Here is a 7,985-nt window from a genome sequence, read left to right as displayed (position 1 = left end):
CCAGCCTGGGCAACAAGGCAAGACCCTGTCTCAAAAAAAGAAAAGAAAGACAAAAGTAAGGGGAAAAATATATAAGAAATAATGAATAAAGTCTTCAAGACATATGGGACTACATAAGGAGACTGAACTTGTGAATTGTCAGTATTCTCAAAGAGAAGAGAGAACTAAAAGTTTAGAGAATCTATTTAAGGAAATAATTGATGAAAACTTCCCAAGTCTATTAAGAGAATTAGACATCCAGATATGCAAGGCCCAGTGAATGCCAGGTAAATACATTGTAATATGAACTTCAACACAGCATATTATGTTCAAAATGTCTAAAATCAAAGTGAAAGAAATAATTTTAAAATTAGCATGAGAAAAGTGCCTAGTCACCTGTAAATAGGAAATCCCATCAGCCTAACAGTGGACTTTTCAGCAGAAATTACAAGCCTGAAGAGGATAGAATAGCATTTTCAAAGTGCTGAAAGAAAAAGACTATCAGTGAAGAATTTTTTATCCTGAAAGAATATGCTTCATAAATGAAGGAGAAATAAAGTCTCAGAAGAAGAAGCAGGCCAAGAAAAGAAGAAATAAAGAAATAAAATATTTCTCAGATAAGCAAATTCTGGGGGATTTTGTTCCCACTACACCAACCCTACAGAAAATGCTCAAAGCAGTCTTAAACATGGAAACAAAAGGTTGATATTTACCAATTTGAAAATACATTAAAAGATCAGACTCACAGTTTTCATAAAACAATCACATAAAGGAGGAAGAAAAAGGAAATAAATGGCAATACAAAAAAATTTCATCAAACTACAAAGACAAAAAGAGAAAAAGAAAAAACCACAAAGCATTTATGAAAGAACTTGAAAACAGTTAACAATATGACAGGAACAAAGCTTCACATATCAATATTAACCTTGGATGTAAATGAATTAAATGTTACACTTAAAAGATATAGGTTGACAGAAAGGATTTTGAAAACATGATCCAACTATATGCTCCCTACAAGCAACTCACTTACCCATAAAGATACGCGTAGACTGAAAGTAAAGGAGTGGAAAAACATATTCTACATGAATGGAAACCAGAAGCAAATGGGAGTAGCTGTACTTATATCAGATAAAACAAGCATTTAATAAAACCCAGGAAAAAATGCAAAGAACATCATTATAAAATGCAAAGAACATCATTATATAACAATCCTTTGTATATTTGCAACCAATATCGGAGCACCCAAATTCACAAAACAAATATTACTAGACCTAAAGAAAGAGACAGACAGTAATGCAGTAACAGTGAAATACTCTTAATACCACACTCACAGCACCAAACAGATCATTGAGACAGAAAATTAGCAAAGAAACATTGGGTTAAATTGGACTGAAGACCCAATGGACTTAATAGACATTTGCAGAACATTCTACCCAACAACTATAGAATACACAATATTTTGTCAGCACACTAAACATTCTCAAAATAAATCTTAACAATTTTTTTAAAGTCCAAAGTATATCAAATATCTTCTCAGACCACAAGGAATAAAGCTAGAAATCAATATCAAGAAGAACTTCAGAAACAATACAAATACATGAAAATTAAATAGCATATTCCTGAAGGATCACTAGGTCAACAAAGAATTGAAGATAAAAATTAATTTTTTATGAGTAAAAATAAAAAACTTCCCAAAAGCTGTGTAATACAGCAAAAGCAGTGCTAAGAATGAAGTTTATAACATTAAATGCCTACACCAAAAAAGTAGAAAGACCATAAATTAACAACCTAATGTCACACTTCAAGGACTAAAAAAAACAAGAACAAACCAAACCCAAAGTTAGCAGAAGAAAAGAAATAACAAAGATCAGAGCAGAAGTAAATGAAAGAGAGACCAAAAAAAAAACAAAAGTTGTTTCTTTGAAAAGATAAACAATTTCATAAATTATTACTAGACTATCCAATAAAAGAATAGAGAAGATCAAAATAAACACAATCAGAAATTAGAAGGGAGACATTAAAACTTAAACCAAAGAAATAGGAAAGATCACCAGAGACTATTCTGGACAACCATATGCTCACAAACTAGAAAACCTACAGGATATGGATAAATTCCTGAAAACACATAACAACCTAAGACTGAACCAATAAGAAATATAACTCTTGAACCAGTCAGTAATGAGTAGTGAGACTGAGTAATTTAAAATCTTCCAATTTTTAAAAAAAAAGGTCCAGGTCCAGATGGATTTCCAGCCAAATTCCACTGAACATACAAGGAACTAACACCAATCCTCCTGAAACTATTCCCAAAAAATTTAAGGACAAGGGAATTCTCCCTAGTTCCTTCTACAAGGCCAGTATTACCCTGATACCAAAACCAGACAAGGACATAAAGAAAGAAAACAACAGATCAATATTCCTGATGACACAAAAAGCCTCAGCAAATCCTCAACAAAATACTAGAAAACCAAATCAAACAGCACATTAAAAAGATAGTATTCCATAATCAGGTGGGATTTTTCCCAGGGATGCAAGGATGGCTCAACATATGCAAATCAATAAACATATAACATAAACAGAATTAAGGACAAAAACCATATAATTATCTCAAAGATGCAGAAAAATCATTCAATGAAATTCAACACTCCTTCATAATAAACTAGGCATAGAAGGGACATAGTTTCACAAAATTAAGGCCATATACAACAAACCCACAGCCAACACCATACTTAATCTGGAAAAGTTGAAAGCATTCCCTCTCAGAACTGCAACAAGACAAGGATGCCCACTTTCAGCAATTTTATTCAACATAGTGCTGGAATTCCTTGCGACAGCAATCAGGCAAAAGGAAAAAGAAAAGTAAAAGGCATCCAAAATGGGACTGAGGAAATCAAATTATCCCTGTTTGCTGATATTACCCTACATTTAGAAAACCCTAAAGAATTCACCAAAAAACTCTTAACTTGATAAACAAATTCAGTAAAGTTTCAGGCTACAAAATCTACATGCAGAAGTCAGTAGCATTTCTATACACCAATAACAATCTAGCCGAGGACTAAATAAAGAAGGTAATCCTATTTATAATAGCTACAAAAATAAATAAATAAAATATCTAGAGATACAGTTTACCAAGGAGGGGAAGATCTCTATAGGGAGAACTATAAAACATGGATGAAAGAAATATAGATAGTACGGCTGGACACAGTGGCTCATGCCTATAATCCCAGCACTTTAGGAGGGATGACAGGGTGACAAGGAGAGACTCCATCTCTCTCTCTCTCTCTCTCTCTCTCTCTCTCACATACACACACACACACACACACACACACACACACACACACACACTACAAATAGAAAAGCATCCCATGCTCATAGAATGAAAGAACTAAGGGCCGGGTGTGGTGGTTCACGCCTGTAATCCAAGCACTTTGGAGGCCAAGCCGGGCGGATCACCTGAGGTCAGGAGTTCAAGACCAGCCTGACCAACATGGTGAAACTCTGTCTTAAAAAAAAAAAAGAATGAAAGAACTGAGATCAAAATGGCCATATTACCCAAAGCAATCTATAGATTAATAAAATCTGTATGAAATTACTAACATCATTTTTCACAAAACTAGAAAAAAAATTCTAAAATTCATATGGAACCAAAAAATATTTGCCAAAATAGCCATAGCAATTCTAAGCAATGAGAGCAAAGCTGCAGGCATCACATTATCTAACTTCAAATTATACTACAAGGCTATATTAACCAAAAAAGCATTTTGTTGGTATAAAAATAGACACAAAGATGAATGGAACAGATTAGAGAACCTGGAAATAAAGCTACAAACCTACAACCAACTGATCTTTACAAAGTCAAAAAATACATACACTGGGGAAATGACACTCTATTCAGTAAATGGTGCTGGGGAAAATTGGATAGCCATACACATAAGAATGAAACTGTACTCCTGCCTCTCAGCATACACAAAAATTCACTCAATTTGGATTAAAGACCTAAACATAAGACCTGAAAATAAAAATCCTATAAAAAAGAACTCAGGCTGGGCACGGTGGCTTACGCCTGTAATCCCAGCACTTTGGGAGGCCAAGGTGGGCAGATTACCTGAGGTCAGGAGTTTGAGACCAGCCTGACCAACATGGTGAAACCCCATCTCTATTAAAAATACAAAAATTAGTCAGGCATGGCAGCAGGTGCCTGTAATCCCAGCTACTTGGGAGGCTGAGGCAGGAAAGTCGCTTCAACTCAGGAGGCAGAGGTTGCAGTGAGCCGAGATTGCCTCACTGCACTCCAGCCTGGGTAACAAAACAAGGCACTATCTGGAAAAAAAAAAAAAAAGGAAAAACTCTTCTGAACATGACCTATGCAAAGAATGTATGACCAAGTCCTCAAAAGCAAACACAACAATAACAAAGATAGAGAAATGAAACTTAATTAAACTTAAGTGCTTCTGGGCCAGATGCAGTAGCTCACTCCAGTAATCCCAGCACTTTGGGAGGCTGTACTAACCAAAATATCTGAGGCAGGCAGATCACCTAAGGTCAGGAGTTCGAGACCAGCCTGGCCAATATGGTGAAACCCTGTCTCTACTAAAAATGCAAAATTAGCCAGGTGTGATGGCATGTGCCTGTAATCCCAGCTACTTAGGAGGCTGAGGCAGGAGTATCGCTTGAACCTAGGAGGCAGAGTTTACAGTGAGCCAAGATCATGCAGTTGCACTCCAGCCTAGGCAACAAGAGTAAAACTCCATCTCAAGGAAAAAAAAAGTGGGCAATGAATATGATCAGACATTTTTCAAAAGAAGATGTACAAATGGCCAACAGGCGTGTAAAAAAATGCTTAATGTCACTAATCATTAGAGAAACGTAAATTAAAACCGTAATGAGATACTACCTTACACCAGTGGGAAAGGCTATTATTTAAAATGTCTGAAAACAACAGATGTTGATGAGGATGCAGGAAAAGGGGAATGCTTATATCAAAGAGGAAAAAGAAAATTAATAAAAACAACATAATGTGAAATTAAAGCAGACAAAGAATTGTCTGTAAGAAGGCCCCCCGGGGGCCCAAGTTTAGGAGCAATATTAACCTCCTCTCCCTCCTTTCTGCTGAAGATTAACCTTATCTGTTCTCAACATTCCTGGTAAGTTAAGTTCCTGTTTTCCTGGCAGAGCAGCTGCAAGGACACCACACAGATAAGCTAAGCTACAAACATGTTTTTCAAGATGTAAGACATGTCAGGAGACGTGTCAAGAATGATTAACTGCCTTTGTGCCCACTTCTGTAAACCTACTTCCTGCTTCGAATTTTCACGCCCTTAAGAACATAAAAGAAGCTGGTTCTCCTTTGTCTGTCGCTCAGCCATTTCGAACGTGATCCGAGCTCGGGCAGTGTGCACCTTAAATAAATCTTTCTGCAAACTCACTGGTCTCTCCAGGCTCTGAATCCCACTACATTTCTGAGGGCTCATCTGAGATTGGAGACGACCGACTTGCAGTTTCATTTGCCTGTGGGGCCGGGACCCGGGACCAAGGGAAACTGGAGACCCTGGGTGCCCATGGGAGACTTCTCCCAAGAAGGAGATCGGCTCTTCCAAGTTCCGGGCCCTCCCCGGCAGCGCCATGGAACCCGGAAGGGGCTGCAGAACGACTTTGGAACAGCGCGCTTCAGGAACCACAGTAAGACATCTGGGGCTCAAGAGAAAAGGAAGGGAAAGAGAGAAAAGGAGGTCCAGAGCTTCAGCCACCTTCCGGGGAGGTGATCAGTAGTCCTACACAGTGGGACTGGGGGAAGCGAGAGAAGCTCTGGACCCAGATGAAACACACTTCCCCCGAACCTGTACAGCTCCTGGGGAGTGATGAATAGTCCAGCCCAGTAGGGCTGGGGGAAGCAAGAGTGGCTCCTGGAAACTCACATACCCACCAACATATGGAGGAAGAGGCAGAGGAAGTGAAAGTGTGTGAAAGAGAGGGGTCCGGGAGAAGCCAACACAGGGAGTGATGTGTGGGAGCTGCACGTTCGAGCAAAGTGTGGGGCCAGCCATAGCCAGGGGTGATCCTGCATATGGCTGACAGGAGGTGCCCTACCACTGCAGCAGTTGTAATGGATTAAGGTACTCTCCTAGCTAGAGCAGAGCCTCAAATACCCCCTCCTACTCGGATCTGAGAGACGGTTAGAGAAAGGCTGAGTGATTGTCCATTGCTAGGGAGGAGGTGGGAGGAAAGATGTCAAAACCAACTCCACTGGAGAGTATGCTGAATAACTTTAAGAAAGGTTTTGGAGCAGATTATGGTGTCAAACTAACTCCTCAAAAATTAAGAACTCTTTGCGATCTAGAGTGGCCTTCTTTCAATGTTGGGTGGCCGGCCAAAGGGACAATAGATCACAGGTGGTTGGCCATGTGTATAGTGTAGTAACCCGGGCCAGAGGACCACCTGGGCATCCTGATCAATACCCATACATTAATTCCTGATCAAATGTGGTTAAAACATGCCCAAAGTGGCTACAGCCCTGTCAGGCAACATACTATAAGACTAGTGGCTCGAGCAGAACCAAAGGCAAAGAAGGAGACCACAGTGCCTACTATGCAGAAAAGGAGAAAGGAGAGCAAGAAAGTCAGGAAAAAACTGGTCCTGCAAGCCCCTCCGAAATAGAGAATCTCCACCCGCTTATATACCAATATATCCATCTTTGGCTAACCTTAGGCAAGGTGAAGGGCAAGCAGCCGGATAATCAGGGTCAGAGAGAAGTGACACACCCTTGATGAGGAACAAAAGGGCATACCCATGCGGCCCAAGGAAAAGAAGAGGGACAATTACCCTAGCCAGCTCCAATATGGTTGTACCCAAGCCTTACAGATGCCCCTGCAAGAGACTAGGTCGCAAATGTACCAGGACACTGAGGGCCAAGTTGGAGACAGAGAAAGGCTCTTTACCCATCAGCCCTTCTCCACCACTGACCTAAATTGGAAGCAGCACACTCCCTTCTATACAGAGAAACCCCAAGCCATCATTGATTTGATGCAGTCTATTTTCCTAACTCACAACCCACCATGGGCAGACTGCCAGGAACTTCTATTGACACTGCTGAACACAGAGGAGCAGCAGAGAGTAACCCAGGCAAACCTCCAGTATCTAGAGAGAAATACCCCAGCAGGCACAGTTGATGCCTGATGATGCGCAGAGGACCATTACCCGGTGACAGATCCCCAACGGGACCCCAGTGAGGCAGAAGGGTTGCAGCATCTACTGGCATTTTGGGAGGCACTCCTAAACGGAATAAAGGCAGGAGGGAAAAAGGCCCTGAATATGGGGAAAATTCAGAGGTTCACCAAAAGGCAGATGAGAGTCCAAGTGAGTTCTGAGAGGCTCTGTGAGGCATACCAACTCTACACCCCATTTGACTCGAAGGCAGCAGGAAATCAATGCAAAGTAAATGCAGCATTTGTTAGTCAAGCACAGAATGATATTAGAAGGAAGCTTCAAAAATTAGAAGGGTTTGAAGGCATGACTGCCACTCAGCTCATACAAGTGGCCCACAAAGTATTCATTAACTGAGAGAAGGAGTCGAAAAGGGAAGCTAGGAGGGAAGCCGATTGGAAGCTTAAAATGAAGGTCAATCTGCTAGCAGCAGCCCTTACAGACAGGGGCAAATGCAACGAGAGGGCGCGAATGTGGTTGTGGGCGAGGGAGCAGTTCAACTTGGGAAGATTTTGACAATCGGCCTAAGCCAGAGAAAGATCAGTGTGTATGGTGCAAAAAGAGGAGACACTAGAAAAATGAGTGTCCAGAAAGGGAAGCAGGTGACAGTCATGAGAACCAGAAAAAGGCACAGAATCAAAAGGGAAGCCACCATGCCCCAGAGGATCAGGATGCCGACCTAATCAGTCTGGCGGAAGCCGACTGTTATGAAGACTGAGACAGACCAGGTTCTAACTCTTTAGACACCCAGAAGCCTATGGTCAGGATAGAGGTAGGGGGCCAAGAAATAGATTTCACAGTAGATA

This window comes from Saimiri boliviensis, chromosome 11, assembly GCF_048565385.1.
Source record: "Saimiri boliviensis isolate mSaiBol1 chromosome 11, mSaiBol1.pri, whole genome shotgun sequence".
Lineage (NCBI taxonomy): Eukaryota > Metazoa > Chordata > Mammalia > Primates > Cebidae > Saimiri > Saimiri boliviensis.
This window is presented reverse-complemented; position numbering follows the sequence as displayed.